The 15259-nt window shown below is 45.1% G+C and overlaps 1 pseudogene; it reads left to right on the top strand.

Moving 5' to 3' along the window:
• Positions 1-7514: 7514 nt before the first annotated feature.
• LOC126416929 (neural-cadherin-like) overlaps positions 7515-15259 on the top strand; it is a 183179-nt pseudogene continuing 175434 nt past the window's right edge.

Here is a 15259-nt window from a genome sequence, read left to right as displayed (position 1 = left end):
ACAGCATTATCTGTGTCCAGCTAGACACTGTCATGTCGTTTAAATATCTGGGCGTAACATTGCAGAGCGTCATGAAATGGAACGAGCATGTCAGTATGGCGGTAAGGAAAACGAATGGTCGACTTCGGTTTATTGGGAGAATTTCTGGAAACTGTGGTTCATCTCTAAAGGAGCTCGCATATAGGACGCTAGGGCGATCTGTTCTTGAGTACTACTTAGAGTGTTTGGAATTTGTACTAAGCCAGAATAAAGGAACACATCGAACAAAATCAGTGGTAGGCTGCTAGATCTGTTTCGAACAACACACAAATATCATGGAGAGACTTCGGTAACCCTAGTTTGAATCTCTGAAAGGAAGACGAACTTCTTTTAGAGGAACACAATTGAGAAAATTTAGAGGGCGTACATTTTAACCTAAGTGCAGAACGATTCTACTGCCACCAAAATACAGGGTGATTATAATTAAACTTCCAAAACGCTGTAGAAATAACACCACTGGTCAAAATGATTTCAAATTGCTACGAAATACTATCGGAGAAGGGGGAAAACGTATGGCAGAAGAAAAAAATTTTGAAAAGGTCAATAGGTGGCGCTGTATGTGTCAGAATACGTAAATGAAAACACCTAGCCTGCGCACGACCCATTGAAGTTGTTCCTCTCCTCTCCCTCCAGCTTAACTCCCGTCGCTCCGCCATTTTTGTCTCCCTCCTCTAAAAGGGCTAGAACCGTGTATGGCATCCCAGACTCCTGTTTAAACTCCAGATCTACGCCCTTTCTATCAACTATGACCGTCTGATTGCCTTGTTTCTCTTCCGCCGCCCCTACTATGTTACCATCCATAACGCCGATTTCCACACCTCGCCCTCTGCGGGTATGCCCCAGTCCTCTGTCCTTCTGTACACGGCAGATATGCCCCAATTCCCCCCCCCCCCCCACCCGTCCCCTGCAGTACACCTCCTGCAGTATACTGATGACGCTGCCTTCCTTTTCCTCGCTTCTACCATTCAACGGTCCCAACGCCTTCTCCAGAATCTCCTTGATCTTTCTGCCGCGTCGTGCAACCAGTGGCTCCTGAAAATAAATCCTCTAAGACCCAGGCAATCATCATAGGTCGTACCACTCTCTCCTTCCAGCTCCTTGATTTTTCACTTACATCTGCACCCGTCCTGTCCGCCTCCCCGCACCCTCACCTACCTTGGCCTCACCATTGACCGTCACCTCACCTGGATCCCTCATCTCCACTCTATCCAATCCAAAACCCACAACTGCTTCAGACTCCTTAAACTACTCTCTGGCCGGACATAGGTGTTGAACCCCTTTACCATTCAACACACCTACAAATCCTTAATTCGTCCCATCCTCTGTTATGCCAGTCCCACCTGCATATGCACCCCCCACCAAATTCTATAAATCCCTCCAGATTCTCGAGTGCCATGCACTCCACCTCATCTTCCATATACGCCTCCTATCCCCCACACAGATCCTCTATGACTTGATTCGTTTCCTCCACCCTCTCCTTTTCCTCGAACATATCTGCGTCCTCTACACCTTCAGCCAACCCTCATCCCCTGGTTGCTCCTCTGCTCCCCAACCCCTGCCCTCTGCCGTTCCTTCACCATTCTCCCCCCCCCCCTACCCTCCACCTCTACACTCTTCATCTCCTTTCCCAAGGTGGCTTCCATCGACTCCCCCTCTTGGATGATGTCCTCTCTCCCTCCATTTATCCCTCCTATCAGATCTGATCCTAACCTCCCCCTCCCTCCCTCTGTCCTTTTCCCAGGCTCCCTCTCGCCCCTACACTTCCATCCTGTTTTTCCCCCACCTACCCACTCTCTGACCCTTCTCTGCCCAGAGTCCTTTTGCTTTCCCCTCCACTACCTCCCCCACTCCTCTTCGCGTCTGCACTGCCCATTTTTTCTATGTCTTCTTCCTCCATCAGCTTCCCCCTTTCTTCTTTTCCTCTCCACCCCCCCTGTTTTCCCCCTCACTGGTCCTCCCCTCGCCCCCACCTGCTGCTGTGTCGCCTCTATAGTGCAGTTCAGTGGTGTGTCTCCCCTGTCAGTGTTGTGACCAGTCACTGTTGCTAGGTGTGAACAGAAACCAGACTGTGACCGTGTTTTTTAATTGTGCCTGCCTACTTATTACGTGTTTTAATCAGCATAACCGACCTTCATGTTTTATATATTCTTCGCAACTTTTTCGCCTTCTTTGAGTTTTTAACAGTCACCATTTTGTAACCTGCTTTTATTTTCATATCTCCCAATTCTGTTTTTTAAACTTATCTGCAGTCTGCAGAGCAGCGTATTGTGCTGCTGCCAGACCGCCCCCCTCCCTCTAGGGAGGGGAGGGGGAATCGTAATCTAATAAAGGAAAAACAAAAGGCTTTTCCTCCTTTAGCGTCTGCGACGTTCACCATGACTGTCTCAAGGAGGATCGCTCTTTGCTTGTAAAGCTGTATTACAAGAATGATGGCTGTGCAAACGTCGCTCTGCGGAAGTTCTGGACACTGAAGGGTTTGCAAAAAGGCGTTGATCCAATAAATGCTATGGGTCTGGAGAAAATTACTCGGAAATTCGAAAAGACGGGTTCTTTTGGTGATCAACCTTGTAGAGGGCGGAAACGAATTGATTCCACGTCAGTGGAAGCAGTGGCCACAGCAGTGCAGGAGGAGACGAGTGGTAGTGTTCAAACGTGTAGTGCACGGAGAATTGCCGAAACATTGGACATAACCTTGAGCACAGTGAGTAAAATCCTACGAGACATCCTTCTTTGCCATCCATTCAAAATTACTCATGTGCCCGAGTTGCTTCCTGTTGACCTGCCAGCAAGAGAGACCTTTGCTTTAGAATTTCTCTCCCATGGAAGTGGGCAATGATTGGCGGTGTAAGATTTCATGGACAGACGAAACCGACTTCCACCTGACAGGGGGGGCAACGGAAAATCCACACACGAATCATCCAGTACCACTTCATCCTGAAAAGGTCAGTGTGTGGTGCGAGTATACTGCATCATTTATCATATGGCCCTATTTTTTCGAAGAGACAGATGCTTGCGGTCCTGTTACCTGTACCATCACTATGAAGAGCTATGACTGTCTTTTGCGCAATCACGTCATTCCAGCTCTCCAACAGCGTGAATGTGCGGATGGGATCATTTTTGTGCAAGATGGCGCACCTCCGCACATTGCAAATCAGTCAAGCAGCTGCTGAAGCGTCACTTCGGAAATACTAGAATTTTCAGCAGCCATTTCCCTACAGCCTGGCCGACCCGAGCACCTGGTCTTAATCCGTGTGTCTTCTGATTGTGGGGCTGTCTGAAAGACGTTGTGTTCAATGTTCAGATTGCAAACTTAGTTGCATTGAAGCCACGCATTGCGCAACACATTCTGAACGTGACCCCAGAAGCACTTCAGTCAGTTGTGGAACATGCTGTTTTTATTATATTTTAATTAATTAATTTATTTATTTAAGAAATTTATTTAAGAAAATTCTCTGCTTCTTATTTATTTTTGGTATTTTTAGTTATGATTTGCAGTGGTTTTATTTAGATTTTAGCTTTAGTCTTTTAAAAGCTGAAGAATATAAGTCTTTGGTCTTAAATACCACAGGAGAGCTAGATATATGTCCCGCAGCGTCGATCTCGCTGATACTCCTCGTCGGATCTGCTCCACCTGAAATCTCTTGAATGCGTAACATTTTCTTGAATTTGTTTGTTGTGCCATCGACTAACTAAACATTCACAATGGAGCTTAATAGCGTCGCAAGACATCAGCAGAATCTCTCCAACATAAAACACGTCTGATCTCTGTAATAGCTTCACCCGGAGTCGACGTTTTTCACCATTTACGATCCATTACATGTTTCTCGATTTCAACTTGTTGCGGAAAACGGTGGACAGCACACTGAACATGTTTTGTGCCACTCACACAGAAATCAGTAATCCGATTTGATTTTGATTGATGCCTTTTATGCAGTTTCTGACCTCATGACAATTTAAAAAAACCGATGTGAGTGATGCTTTTTATGCGATTATTGGCCTCAGGACAATTAGAAATCGATTTTTCCCATCCAATGTGATGTGACCATGCCGTGGTGGAGGGGCTTACGTAACTAACAGTATCACTCCTGTACACCCATGCATACTGAATAGTACAGTTTGTTTAACGTCAGACGTGCACCTTAGGTATTGTTGTATGATTGATTTGTCATTTGTAGTCGACCACTGTTAAATTGTGATGCTTACAGCGCCATCTAATGCTACATTTTGTAACTATCTATTTTTCTTCTGTTATACGTTTTCCCCCTTCTCCTATAACATTCCGTTGCAATTTGACGTCATTCTGACCTGCGGTGTTATTTCTACAGCGGTTTGAAAGTTTAATTATAATCAACCTGTATATTTCGCGTAAGGGCCACGAAGATAAGATACGAGAAATTAGGCGGTGCTGTTTGCTAGTGGAACGGCGAAGGAAATGTCAAGTAGTGGTACTCCTCCACACACTGTACAGTGACTCGTGGAGTATGTAAGCAGACGTAGTAGGTACTGTTCTCACTCTGCCGCCCAGATGATGCCTTCTCTCCCTCCATTTATCCCTCCTACAAACTTTGATCCTCACCTTCCCCTCCCTCCCTCTCCTCTGTCCTTTTCCCGGGCTCCCTCTCCCTCCCCCTTTTCATCTTGTTTTTACTCCCCCTACCCACTCCTTGACTCCATTCTCTTCCCCCGAGTTCTTTTTCTTTCCCCTCCACTGTCTTCCCCACTCTTTTTCTCGCGTCTGCGCTGCTCCCCCCTCCTTTTTAAGTGTCCTCTCCGTCCATCGGCTGCCCCCTCCCCTTTTTACTTTCCCCACCCTTTTCCCCCTAATCAATCTGGGTTGTCCTCCCCTCTCCCGCCCCCCCCCCCTTACACCATCTGCTTCAGGCTGTGGTGTGTTATCTTTGTCTCTAATCTCTGGTGCAGTATTTGAGTGTTCAATGTTGTGTGCCCCCTTTTTAAAGTGTTGCAAACAGAAACCATACTGTCGCTGTGTTTTCTTAACTATGTCAGTGTACTTATTTTGTGCCTTCATTAGTTTTTTTTCTATTTTAACTTCCGCAAATTTTCGCCATTTTACTGTTTTTAACAAAATCTGCGTTTTATCGCCATTACATATTGTTTGTCATCTTCCCATTATGTTTTTTAACTGTCCTATCGGCTGTAGAGCGGCGTATTAAGATGCTGTCAGCAGAGGGAAATCGAAATTCAATAAAGGAAAAAAATCCTGTTCTGAAGAGCTTAAAGCTTCTATGCCTTTAGGCGTTAGACATTACGTAAAAATCCAGCATCAAACGTGCACTGTCACACACAAAACTCTTCGTAGAACATCTCCCGTTGGTGCGTTATACACTCAAAGCAGTCGTTAACTGAGGGCTGTCGTTAGTTTACAACTACGCCTTGACAGTGTAAAGCTCAAACGTGAGATGTTCTAAGAAGAGTTCGCAGTGTAACAGAGCATGTTTGCTGCTAGGTTTCTTATATTTGACGGCACCTAATGGCATAGAAGCTTTAAGCATTTGGTAATGGGGTAACGCAGTGCCGAAATGTATTGTGCTGAAAATATCACCCTTTGACAACTGGTACCATAACACAATAACGATTCATGAGACAGTTGTACGAAGGCTTGACAACATATAATAGTACAAATATGTTTTGAATTTTCGATTAAGCAGACTCTTGGTCTTAGCTCTTGCTATTCAGTCGGAAGCTATGGTGACATCTAGCAGTAGGGCTCCACAGAAGCTGTGGAGGCGACAGGCGTCCATCGCACCCTCCACAAAGTGTAGGTCTTGTTTTATTGTGGAATACCATGTCCAAAACACAAACTGGGCATTTGATGAAAGGTTGTCCGCTTCCACGTGGTCCAGTAGACGTGGCTGTTGGATACTCTCGAATATCTTGGAGAGACTCTGGCTATACTCCGGAACGTAGGAATACTGTCGGCAGCAGGGATCGTGTCTGTCCCAGGTTGAGATTGGCCACGATATCCACATGTTTCCGTGCCGTATGGAAGTTGCCTATTCTCATTACCGCCTTTAAAAGGATCACAATGTGGTCAACAGCCGTCGGCGGCAGGTAGAGAAGCATGCCGTAGGAGATAAGTACCGTCCCTCCAGCCTTCCTTAGTGTTAGGCGCTCAAGCTGGCAGCGAACCTGTCCACCATGATTGGGTCTGTGTTTCTTCATCTACGTGTGGTTCCAAATAATCTTGGTAGCCTTTCATCTTGTACCTGATGCATCAGATCGTCTATTGGCTGGAAATCTTTCGTAAAGACATCCTCCAGGCCCTCGGTCTTTGCGTTGAAGCCTCTTACCACTGTATTTCCAACTTGAGGTGAAGGAATCCTGTTTCGAGAAAGGAAGCGTGTTATATTCTTCCACGCCGGGCCTACGCTGGGTTTCAGAGTGTAAATTTTGTTAGCTCATACTTGGTTACTGCGGTTGTCGATCTTCTTGCGTATTTCTCGGCGCACTCAGTTTAGCAGACGCTGCCATTCCAGACAAATCCTATTTTCTGCAATTGCGGCACGCAGCTGGGAAGTAGTTGATGAACAAGAAGTGCTATTGTGTCTTCTCTGGCGGTGAGGCGCCACTGTCTGAGTCCAAGACGTTGGAAAACGTTGCAGCACTGCTGCGTAAAATTTGCGAGATCATCCGAGAGATGTTCTTGAAATTTTTTCCAAATTTCTCATCAGTTCGCCGTCTTGGGATCAAAACGGCTTACCGTCGTCGGAGTAAAAAATTAAAAGTGAATGGTCCGATGCGAGGGCGCTGGACGTCCGCTAAGCAGACATCGAGCACGCCTCCCTGTCTGACGGTAAATTCTTAGGTTGCGAGGACCAATAATAATTGTTTATTGTCCCTCCACGACATGTAATGATCTCCTGATATCAGCGTTCGTGAGCTTTAAGTACCACACAGCATCAATTCCCCTTCTTATTACGAGCACTTCCCGTTTTACGAAATTTATTCACTAATTTGTGAATTGCATGACGATGTAGAATTCAGACACATGGAAACTTCTGTTTAAACAATCGCCGGACGCACCAACGAAAAGTAGCTAGACACTCTTCGTGGAATGGAATAACTAGTTTTTACCCATGTTGCGTTCGCAAACTTCAGTGTTACACTTGTAATGTTTGTTTCACTCTTCGAATGACACTGGCCGAAAACGCGCGCACAACGGCCTTAACAGGGCAACCCATTCGACCAGCTTGTGCGGCTCCGGTGGCTGGCAAACACAGACACGCGCGTACGGTTTTCCTATAAATGGAACACCCTCTAGTTAACTTACTTTTTCCATCTGTCTGTTTTCATTTGACTGCCATTTATGTTTTCATTGCCGCGCCACGTGACCGCGAGGGCACCAGGCGGCATCCATTCTCGCGGTGTTCACTAGTCGTAATGTTTTGGTTGATCAGAGTGAACGGCGGTAAATTTGTGCTGCTGAATTAATGTTCCTTGAGTTCGGTAACAGCATGGTTACCGCAGGTAGAACCAAGGCCCTCGGTCTCTCTGTGTAATAGAACGGCCGTTTCCGACACATCTCACGTTTCAGGAGCTATGTCTCAACCCTTATAAGCAATAACAGATACAGTCATTGCTCATCTCGTTGAGCTAAATTTCTAACATTATTATTCAATAAGTCATCTAATTATTGAAGTATGCGACAATATAATGCTTTGCTAATGTATGATTGTAACTCATGTAAAGAATACTGCCGGCCGAAGTGGCCGTGCGGTTCTAGGCGCTGCAGTCTGGAACCGCCAGACCGCTAAGGTCGCAAGTTCGAATCCTGCCTCGGGCATGGATGTGTGTGACGTCCTTAGGTTAGTTAGGTTTAACTAGTTCTAAGTTCTAGGGGACTGATGACCTTAGAAGTTGAGTCCCATAGTGCTCAGAGCCATTCTTTTTGGTAAAGAATACTATTTTGTCAATGATTAATGAAATGAAAATGTTCGTGTGGTAAAAAATTTGGACATTTGTGGTAAGGTCTTACGGGACCAAACTGCTGAGGTCATCGTTCCCTAAGCTTACACACTATTTAATCTAATTTAAACTAACTAAGGCTAAGGACGACACACACCGATGCCCGAGGAAGTTCAAAAATGGCTCTGAGCACTATGGGACTTAACATCTGTGGTCATCAGTCACCTAGAACTTAGAACTACTTAAACCTAACTAACCTAAGGACATCACACACATCCATGCCCGAGGCAGGACTCGAACCTGCGACCGTAGCGGTCATGCGGTTCCAGACTTAAGTGCCTAGAACCGCACGGCCACAACCACACCGGCCGGCGCCCGAGGAAGGAGTCGTACCTCTGGGGGATGGGGGGGGGGGGGGGGGGGGGAGCGGACTGTGACAAGACGCCATAGACCTCATGTATGTAATTATATACATTTGGGCAAGTTGTTCAAAAATGGTTCAAATGGCTCTGAGCACTATGGGACTTAACTGCTGTGGTCATCAGTCCCCTAGAACTTAGAACTACTTAAACCTAACTAACCTAAGGACATCACACTCATCCATGCCCGAGGCAGGATTCGAACCTGCGACCGTAGCGGTCACGCGGTTCCAGACTGAAGCGCCTTTAACCGCACGGCCACACCGGCCGGCTCGGCAAGTTGTGATTTGTATGTAATGGTAAACCACCCTTAGGGATAATGTGTAGGATATGTTTTATGTAAAAGATGTAATGCTTTAGTACTGCACGAAAGTTACTATGGGAAGCGTAAAAGGTGGCTTGGGTGATTTTTTTTTTTTTTTTTTTTTTTTTGGACAGTCTTTAGGCAGCAGTGAAAGAGGCAGCACTCGTATGGAGCAGGCAATATCTTGCCATGAAACTGTAAATAAATGTCTAAAAGTAATTGCTATGGACTAACTTTTAAAGTGCAGGTAACAGTACTGTATTATTTACGAAGTAGAAGTGGTGATTTTGCTTAAGTACGCAAGCAGATGTCTTCAGACAAATTTAATGATTTTAATATTCTTTCTCTCTTTGTTGTAACAAGTAAAGTGAAAGTGAGTAAAGAAGTTTTGCTAGAAAGACGAACATGTCGTGCATAAAAACTGACGTTTTGCCATTTAAGTTTTGTGTAAAATAAAGATGAAATTCTTTCAGTTATAAGTGAAGTTTAGTAAGGTACAGAGAGTTATGAGATGAAAATTACTTATGTGGCTTAGTAACAGAGAAGCAGGATTGCATAAAAATAAGGAATGGCAATACAGAGTTACCACACCCTACCTTCGGCTTTTGACAGATCATTTGTTACGGCCTGGTATACACAAAATGTATTACTAAATTTAAATCTTTATATTATGCTATTAGAATATTTATGTATTTAATTTGTTGGTTATACAAAATGCAAACATAGAAGTCACCCCTCCACCCACCCCACGGCCAAAATTTTCTTAGCACTTAGTGACGATCAAAAATTCGCAACGTTTCTAGATCAAAGCTTTATATGTGTGTGTGTGTAGTAACTAAAAGACTTTCTTTCTCAGAGCCGTATCCTGAAACGTTATATTCATTTGTGTAGTTATGTTAGGGAACAACGGGAAGATAGGCCAAATTTGCTTCTTCTGCTTTTCTGAAACTTAACCACTTATTTGCCTAGGTAGGCTGGCGACCAGAAATCCATTACACAGACCACTTAATAAATTTGGTTCGGAAAGGTCTTAGATTCAGTATTACTCCAGTTTTACTGCGTTTCTTCGTAACAGCTAGAAAACACTTTAAAAAACGGACAAAAAACGGACTAATAATCTCATTTCCACATTCATTAGTATACATCACAGTCACATCCTGTAAAAGGGGTAACATTATACGACAGTTGAAGAACGTAGGCACGTTTATGACGTTTATACTATATGCACAGTTCCCTGTGTCCCTGTGTAATAGTGTTACAAGTGGCTTTTCCCGTGACAGAACTATTTGTTCCGTTGGGGTATAGTGTCCTAGCCTGCATGTGCCTTACTGAGATATTTACTATATGAAACAGATTTCATCGTTTTTCTGGGCATGTACAAAGAGTTTTATTTAGATATGATGGACATTCTCCAAATTTTTATCGCATTTTTTAAATAAACTTTTCTGCTTATTCTTTTTAGCCTTTAATCTGATTGAAGTTGTTCATTTTTTTAGACGCTGCTGTCCGCTACGAGATCGAGGCGGGCAACGAAGGCGGCGCCTTCTCCATAGACGCCACCACGGGGCGCGTCGTGGTGGCTGGACAACTCGATTACGAAAAGCGCAAAATGGTGGGTACCACATAGGTCGAGCACAGGCGCCGTCCTCTCTAGGTAACTCTTAGAACGTGTAAGCAATCCTGTGTTTTGGAGAAAACAGGCGATACTGGTCCTCGCAAGGGAGTAAGGCTAGTTCCATCCTGCCATTACCACGTGAACACTCTTCGGCAAGCTCACAAAATGTTTTCCATGATTTGGAGTTTTGTAGTACATTGAAACTGTTTGCTGGACCTGGAGTCGAACTCAGAACCGTGCCTTTGGCGGACAGTGTTCTACCCACTTCTTTTATCTCATTTTGTTTGTTACTGTTCGTTGCATTTGTTCGGGGCGGACGTCTTCTGACACACATTCAAGTTCTCGTTGATCCATTCACTCAGTTTTTTTTATTGCAGTGGTAGCTACAACTCTGACCGAACACGCTGAGCTACCGTGCCAGCTTCCCACTGAGCCACCTATTACCCGTCCTCAAAGCTTTACTTCCGCCAGTACCTATTTCCTACTTCTCAAAAGAGTTCTCTTGTACGCCTGAAGGAAACTAGCACTGAACCCATAATCAGTCATGGTCTGTCACAGCCTGTCCAAGTCCAGTCACCCGCAGCGCAATTAGGCGTCAAAATACAAAATAATAGCTCGGAACGGAAGAATAGCTCGGAGCACTGGCTCTCGAAATCAGTAACTGCCTTTTTATTGCAGCCAGACAAGGCTGTCTTGATTTTGTCTCACGTGGCACCGAGGTAGGGAAGGATGGTGGACCACGAGAATTGCCACTACATTAAATTGAATATACTTTTGCTCCATATATCCACAGTGAGGAGATCTTCAAGGATGTAAGAATTCTCATGGAACAAGAATACATAATACGCATTTACAAAAAAAGAGACATCTTAATTCCCATAACCACAGATCCTAAGTGAAATGTTTGTCATGGATATGGAAAAACTAAAAATACGTTAAATCTGTTCATTTTTCATTTAAGAAAAAATGACGAATTGTCACAGAGTCACAGAAATTTACCTAAGCAGTAAACTGAGAGACATGCAATAATTATTAGGCCATTGTATCTAGGTTGCTCGATGGTCTAACGGAGGCCAAAATCCTATCTTACCACTCTGACTAGGGTGTCATTGCCATCCATCATGTAATGAGAGAGTTAGATTCCTCCTTTGTGCCCACCCATGTTCTTTTTCTCACTCTTAGAGTGGTGCTTCCGTCAAAGATCAAAGCATGCTATGAAATTATAACAGTCTGTCTGTACATTCTGAACCCGATATGCTGCTACCAGTGTCATCGTTTCAACCACACTAGAACGTCTTCTCGACACCCAGCCAAACGTGTAACCTGTTGAAGGGATCCGCATGAGGGTGACTGTCCGTCTCCTTCTTCTGGCTGTATCAACTACAATGGCGGCCATGCCGCCTCCTTTCAGTATTTTCCCATGTATCTTGATGAGTAGGCTGTCCAAGAGATCCAGGTACAAGAATAAGTGCCTCACCTAGTCGCTCGCAAGTTATTGGCTAGCCACAAACCCTGTGTTCTCCCCTCTGGCACCTATTGTTCTGTTCTTGTTACTTCTCGCTCCATGACAGACATGGCCAAGCAGACATGCGACCTCCAATTCAGCTCTGAGGTTGTGAAATCACCCAGTGTCAAGGTAGCATCGCCATCCCCCAGTCCAGCTGTGCAACAAGCCATCAGTCTCTACCCTCAAGGGACGAAGCCACCAGCTACACAACTGGTAGGCCAGAAAGGACAGAAGAAGTACTCCTGCGAAGACTTCCTACGTCCCTCCAGCCAACCAACAACCGAGTCTTCCTCTGAATGTAAAGTCTCGAAGAAGTCCACCAAAGGCAAATGGCCTACTCCTTCGTCAACTCGCAGATACTCTTCGATGGTGTCGCCACGTGATACATTAGCCCGGCTGGCCTCTGTGTTACTGGTGTGCACCACCAACCGTATTTCAGCATTGGACTCCACAGACCAACTGCACAAGCAAGCTGATGCTTCTGTGGACCCCATGGGGCAGGATCCTCCTGTTTCTGTGCCCTGTAGTAGTGAATATTCACAGGCTGACAGTCGGCAGCTGCCAAGTGACACCCTACATCTCTTCCTCATCATGACTCTCCTCCAATGAAACGTTCGCGGCCTTCGGTCTCAAAAAGAGGATGCTTTTAGCATCGAGGCGTCCCTTGTTCTCTGCCTTCAGGAAACGAAATTGTGCCCTCACGACCATTTTGAGCTTTCACATATATTACCAGTCAGTTTTGACCTTCCCCTGAGGTCAACATTCCATCTCATGGGGTGTCATACTGCTCATATAGGATGACATTCATAGTCAACCCATCTCCCTAACTTCCCACCTTCACACTGTTGCTTTCCCCTTTTCCATCCCCACCTGACTTTCCCCCTCTGTACCATTTATGTCCCTCCATCATTGAGACCGATGACCACGCTGTCTGGTCTCCTTCCCCAAACAACCAACCAACCTCCATCATTCTATGTCACCAGGGCAGACTTCCTTCAGATTACTGGGCAGCTACCTCCCCCATTTCTGCTACCTGGTGACATTAAAGTGCATCATCCCCTTTGGTGTTCTCCCAGGACCTGTCAGAGAGGTACTCGTTTGGCTGACCTTCTTAACCAACTTAACCTGCCTTAACACTGGGGCAGCCACTTTCTTTTCCGACTCCTCGCACACCTATTCCCATTTGGACCTATCCTTCTGCACTGCCCAGCTTGACCATCGTCTTGAGTGGTCCGTTTTTTTCTTACTTGAGCGACCATTTCCCGTGTGCTATCCGTTTGTTGACTCCTACCCCATCTGCGTGCACACCCAAATGGCAGCTTACTAAGACTGAATAGCAGCTTTAGTCCTCCTGGCGACCCTCAAAGAGCAATATTTCCCCATTTGTGATGACCAAGTGGAATATCTCACAAACGTTATCCTTACTGCTGCAGAACATTCCATTCCTCGCCCTTCCTCTTTACCACGTTGTGTCCCAGTCTCTTGGTGGACCGAGGCATGCCGCGACGCAATTCGCGCATGGAGACGGGCTTCCGCGTTTTTAACCGCCATCCTACGATGCCAAACTGCTTTCATTACAAACAGATGCGTGCAGAGTCGTCGCGTTATTCGGGATAGCAAAACGGCTAGCTGGAGTTCATTCATATTCTCAAATACTGTATTAATGTAGTAAAGATATCTGCGCGCAATGCGTCAACGGCCTTGCGACAAAGCAACATTGGTTGCTGTCAAATCACGGAGTTAAACGCTGTTGGGCTTGGCAGGCACTTGGATGGGTGACACTTTGATGGATGGCGGTCCGCATTTGCTGAGCGCTGTTGGCTAGTGATGTGCACTCAACCCTTGTGAAGCCAGTTGAGGAGCTACTTGATGAAAAGTAGCGGCTCTGGTCACGAATGCTGACAACGACCGGGAGAGTTGTGTGCTGACTACATCCAGTGACGGCTAACAGCTGAGGATGAAGCGGCGATCGGTGGGTAGTTGGACGAAGTTCTGTTTTAGCATCTGCACACAGTGAGTTACGCTGTCGCAAAACATGTTGACACTTTATAGCTGTAATACTTGTCTTACTGTGCTGAACCTTTCATATAAGATTATACCTGTTAAGGAGTCGTATGATCTTTGGCCCCGAAACAAACTACCGGGCGAGGTGGCGCAGTGGTTAGCATACTGGGCTCGCATCCGGGGGGACGACTGTTCAAACTCGTGTACAGCCATCCCGATTTAGGTTTCCCAATTTCCCAAAATCGCTTCAGGCAAATGCTGGGATCGTACATTTGAAAGGGCACGGACGACTTCCTTCCCCATCCTTCCCTAATCCAATGGGGCCGATGACCTCGCTGTTTGGCTCATTCCCCAAATCAACCAACCAACCGAAACAAACTGGCAAAATTACTGTCCCATTGCAGTGCTCATTCTCACCCAAAAAGGAGACAGCGTACACTTCATACTTTCAGAGTATTTCATAGTAACTAATCACACTACAGAAGAACCAACGGGTCGTTTTCGGACCACATGTCACCACTTCACATTGTCACCCCCACATTACACATTTAAGTAGAAATAATTTGCTTAGCATATCACAGTTTGGATTCCAAACAGGTTACTCGACTGAGAATGCTATTTATATATTAACCCATTCGCCGTTGGTATTTTTGTCCTCTTTCTAAAGTGTTTGATGGCTTATGTCATTTTACAATCCTAGAATTTAATTTGTATCGAAGTGATGGCTTTACACACAATTGGTTTGAATCACACTTAACTAACGAAATGAAAACCATTGTGCCGAATATTTCAGGCAATACTCGAAACGTAGAAAATTTTAGAGACTGGGGAGAAGTCGCAAAGGGAGTCCGACAGGGTTCAATGTTGGTTCCACTTCTATTCTTTATATATCTGAATGACCTTCCACATCACATTCAATAAGCAGAATTGCAGCTGCTGTTGTAATAAATACCATTAGAAATAAAGAAACAGAAGACACCGTTAATGATGTTTTTTAAAGAACTGTTAAATGCTTCTCTGAAAACGGCGCCTCCCTTAATTTTGAGGAAACACACTACATTCAATATGAAGCTCCAATTATTTTAATATTTTTGCATTTACATAAAACGTCTGACAACTAGCAAAGTAAGTTTTAAAACAAACCTAAAATCATTTCCTCTATGGAAAGCCGGATGTCGCAGTTCCGAACGCCATCCACGGGAGAATAATCAAAATAAATGGGGGAAATTTGGGTAAAAAGAAGTATCACCACCTTACTATCGTGCGACACGTCCACGGCGACGTTGGGCAACTGGTCTTCTTCTTGCATGTGTCGACACCATACTGTTTGAAGCATCGCCAAGCCCAAGGGTGCGCAGGACGCAATGCTTGTGCATTATTACAGTGGAAGTTTGTACCTTTGAGCCATATTTCAGAAATCTACTTTTTTTTTAGCTACCAATCTT

The sequence above is a fragment of the Schistocerca serialis genome, chromosome 8, assembly GCF_023864345.2.
Source record: "Schistocerca serialis cubense isolate TAMUIC-IGC-003099 chromosome 8, iqSchSeri2.2, whole genome shotgun sequence".
NCBI classification, from domain to species: Eukaryota; Metazoa; Arthropoda; class Insecta; order Orthoptera; family Acrididae; genus Schistocerca; species Schistocerca serialis.
This window is presented reverse-complemented; position numbering and strand designations above follow the sequence as displayed.